Source organism: Chiloscyllium punctatum, chromosome 8 (assembly GCF_047496795.1).
Source record: "Chiloscyllium punctatum isolate Juve2018m chromosome 8, sChiPun1.3, whole genome shotgun sequence".
Classification (NCBI taxonomy): Eukaryota; Metazoa; Chordata; class Chondrichthyes; order Orectolobiformes; family Hemiscylliidae; genus Chiloscyllium; species Chiloscyllium punctatum.
Genome location: NC_092746.1, coordinates 24,593,431 through 24,598,082, shown reverse-complemented (window position 1 = coordinate 24,598,082; position 4,652 = coordinate 24,593,431).

Sequence of the window (4,652 nt, the reverse complement as noted above, 5' to 3'; positions counted from 1 at the left end):
CAAAATTTCCAAACTTAAGGTAGTAAATACTCTTGGGAAATAAGGCAGGGCAGGTGACTGAGGTGTCAGTGGGGGAGCACTTTGGGGCCAGCGACCATAATTCTATTAGATTTAAAATAGTGATGGAAAAGGATAGAACAGATCTAAAAGTTGAAGTTCTAAATTGGAGTTCGGCCAATTTTGACGATATTAGGCAAGAACTTTTCAAAAGCTGATTGGGGCAAATGCTCGCAGGTAAAGGGACGGCTGGAAAATGGGAAGCCTTCAGAACTGAGATAACAAGAGTCCAGAGAAAGTATATTCCTGTCAGGGTGAAAGGAAAGGCTGGTAGGTATAAGGTATGCTGAGGGTTTGGTTAAGAAAACAAAGGAAGCATATGTCAGGTATAGACAGGAAAGATCGAGTGAATCCTTAGAAGAATATAAAGGCAGTAGGAGTCAACTTAAGAGGGAGATCAGGAGGGCAAAAAGGGGACATGAGATAGCTTTGGCAAATAGAATTACGGAGAATTCAAAGGATTTTTACAAATACATTAAGGACAATAGGGTAACTAGGGAGAGAATAGGGCCCCTCAAAGATTAGCAAGGCGGCCTTTTTGTGGAGCTGCAGAAAATGGGGGAGATACTAAATGAATATTTTGCATCTGTATTTACTGTGGAAAAGTATATGGAAGATATAGACTGTAGGGAAATAGATGGTGACAACTTGAAAAATGTCCATATTACAGAAGAGGAAGTGCTGGATGTCTTGAAACACATGAAGGTAGATAAATCCCCAGAACCTGATCAGGTGCACCCTAGAACTCTGTGGGAAGCTAGGAAATTGATTGCTGGGCCTCTTGCTGAGATATGTGCATCATCGATTGTCACAAGTGAGGTGCCGGAAGACTGGAGGTTGACTAACATGGTGCCACTGTTTAAGAATGGTGGTAAGGACAAGCCAGGGAACTATAGACAAGTGAGCCTAACATTGGTGGTGGGCAAGTTGTTGGAGGGAATCCTGAGGTACAGGATGTTCATGTATTTGGAAAGGCAAGGACTGATTAAGCATAGTCAACATGGCTTTGTCTGTGGGAAATCATGTCTCACAAATTTGATTGAGTTTTTTGAAGAAGTAACAAAGAGGATTGATGAGGGCAGAGCCATAGATGTGATCTATATGGACTTCAGTAAGGCATTCAGCAAGGTTCCCCATGGGAGACTGGTGAGCAAGGTTACATCTCACGGAATACAGAGAGAACTAGCCATTTGGATACAGAATTGGCTCAAAGGTAGAAGACAGAGGGTGGTGGTGGACGGTTGTTTTTCAGACTGGAGGCCTGTGACCAGTAAAGTGCCACAATGATCGGTGCTGGGTCCACTACTTTTCATCATTTATGTAAATGATTTGGATGCGAGTATAAGAGGTTTGGTTAGTAAGTTTGCAGATGACATCAAAATTGAAGGTCATTGTGGACAGCAAAGAAGGCTATCTCAGATTACAACAGGATCTTGATCAGATGGGCCAATGGGCTGAGAAGTGGCAAATGGAGTTTAATTCAGATAAATGCAAGGTGCTGCATTTTGGGAAAGCAAATCTTAGCAGGACTTATATGCTTAATGGTAAGGTCCTAGGGAGTGTTGCTGAACAAAGAGACTTTGGAGTGCAGGTTCTTAGCTCCTTGAAAGTGGAGTCGCAGGTAGATAGGATAGTGACGAAGGCGTTTGGTATGCTTTCCTTTATCGGTCACAGGATTGAGTACAGGAGTTGGGAGTTCATGTTGCAGCTGTACAGGACATTGGTTAGACCACTGGTGGAATATTGCGCGCAATTCTGGTCTCCTTCTTATTGGAAAGATGTTGTGAAATTTTAAAGGGTTCAGAAAAGACTTTACAAGGATGTTGCCAGGTTTGGAGGATTTGAGCTGTAGGGAGAGGCTGAACAGGCTGGGGCTGTTTTCCCTGGAGTGTCGGAGGCTGAGAGGTGAACTTAGAGGTTTATAAAATTATGAGGGGCATGGATAGGATAAATAGACAAAGTCTTTTCCCTGGGATGGGGGAGTCCAGAACTAGATGGCATAGGTTTAGGGTGAGAGTGGAAAGATATAAAAGAGACCTAAGGGGCAACATTTTCACGCAGAGGGTGGTACGTGTATGGAATGAGCTGCCAGAGGAAGTGGTGGAAGCTGGTACAATTGCAACATTTAAAAGGCATTTGAATGGGTATATGAATAGGAAGAGTTTGGAGGTAAAAACAATGACTGCAGATGCTGAAAATCAAATATTGGATTAGTGGTGCTGGAAGAGCACAGCAGTTCAGGCAGCATCCAACGAGCAGCAAAATCAACGTTTCGGGCAAAAGCCCTTTGGGCCAGGTGGGACTAGATTAGTTGGGATATCTGGTTGGCGTGGAGGCATTGGACCGAAGGGCCTGTTTCCGTGCTATGCATCTCTATGACTCCAAAAATAACACATGATGAATTGAGAGCTTAAAAGTTCACCATCTTGCAGGTTTTGAAATTAGATTAGAAAATTAAAATAATTATTTTACATTAATAGAGAATATGTAGTAGGATTCAGATTCAGTCCCTCATTCTGAAATCCTGAATGATAGAATAGAATCATAGAATCTCTACAGGCTATTTAGCCCAACAGGTCCACACTGACCCTCCAAAGAGTAACTCCCCCAGACCCATTCCCCTACCCTATTAACTCTACATTTCCCCTGATTAATGCACCTAACCTAGATATCACTGAAAACTGTGGGCAATTTAGCAAGGCCAATTCACCTAGCTGCGCATCTTTGGACTGTGGGAGGAAACTGGAACACTCAACGGAAACCCACTGCAGACACGGGGAAAATATACAAACTCCACATAGACAGTTGTTGTAGGCTAGAATCAAACCCAGGTCTTTGCCCCTGTAAGGCAGCAGTGCTAACCACTGAGCCACCATAGGGAGCATTGAATAGAGGAAAAACAGCTCCAAGTTTGAAGAGAGAGATTAAAAATAAAATATAGCTGGAAGTTGGAGAAGGGACAAATGATTTCTTCTTGTTGGAATTTTTTTTCCCCAATTGCTCCTGCTCCAGTTTTCCTTCCAGCAACCACAAAAGTATTTTTGCTCTCTCTCTCTTCAAACTTGGAGAGGTCTTTCCTCTATTCAATGCTTCCCGATCGAACGCGGAGTTGAGATCATGAGTATTTATATATCTTATACATTTGCGCTCTGCCCAAAGGCACACCTTTGGTTCAGTGTTTGCTAATCCTTCATTCTGATTCCTTGTCAGTTTTTGTCAGCGAAGTTTTGCAATTGCCTTCCACTCTTGGACAGGATGAAGTGGCAATCCAAAGGTCTACATCAACTGGAACAGGAATTGAACCGATGCTGTTGGTGTTATTTTGAAACTATGCACTGGCCAATTGAGCTAAATGACCCTCTAAACATTCTAGCGCAGACTCACAAAATAACTGAAGAGAAATTAATATCTTTATTGCAGCAGTACTATTTTGAATACAAGATTTCTGGTCATTCATTCACCAAAGACAAATTAATTGGACCCATCATTATTTCAATTTCATTTCATCCTCTCCTTCCATGCTATCCCTTGCTATTCTAGCCTTACCATGGCACCAATGTCTGTTCCCCACTCTACTCCATCCTCGACTTTTCTTCATGTTGTACCTGTAGCACTCAAATCAATCTGCCATTGTATGCTGCCTGCACTCTACCCTGGAGACAGAAAGTTAGTATCTCACCTGATTGTATCCTCAGCAGAAACAGAGGTTTGCACCTCCCCTGACCATACCTGAGAAGAGGGGCATACTTAGCACCCAATCTTGTCTAACTGTACCCCAGACAGAGATCAAGTTGGCAACTTGCTTGACTGAAGCTGTGTGTTTATGTTTTATTTCTCCACCAGCCACAGTCCTTAACCAAACGTGTGGACAAAGGTTACATTTCTCAAAGTTTGATTCAAAAAATGGAAATGGGGTTTTAAAGAACTTGTTAGCAATCAGATTCCTGAAATAACATTTTTAAAAGTCTGTGACATTGTCCCAGTCAAAAACATTGCTGAAACTGAACATGCCTTCACATGGGCAAGCTCTTTGCTACAAATACATCCACTAACAGACAAATAGTCCAGACAGACAAAGAAACAGCATACAGTACTATAAATCTAAAAAATACAATAAATGCAATTTATCAAAGCACAACATGTTAGATATTGCCACAATCACTGGATGTTTAGTACAAGCTTCAATTAAATTTTAGTAACCTTAATGTATGAACCTTTAGCTTAGTATTGCATGTCGGTTTGGAAAAAAAATTCCAAAGTTGCTTTCTTCTTTTCCATATAAACTGGATCTATCCTAGCCATGATGCAAAATGCAGCGGCAGTTAAATGGCGTTGGTGAATTCCTGTGGTGGCAGCTCTGCAACAATTGTGAGGAGAGAGGAGAGTGTTCAGAAATGGGAAACACGTACGACCGAATGAGCACTTCGAATTATTTTAAGCTAGCTTTCTGCTTCCCCTAGCCTCGCCACAGATTCCCCACCCCCCCCCGGTAAGCCTGGTTTACTTTGAACTTACTTCAGAAAGTGTGTTTCTGGGGCAAAGGGAGGCCCGACCGCGGGGGCGGGGCCAATGGGAAGTGGATCACATGGCAAGCT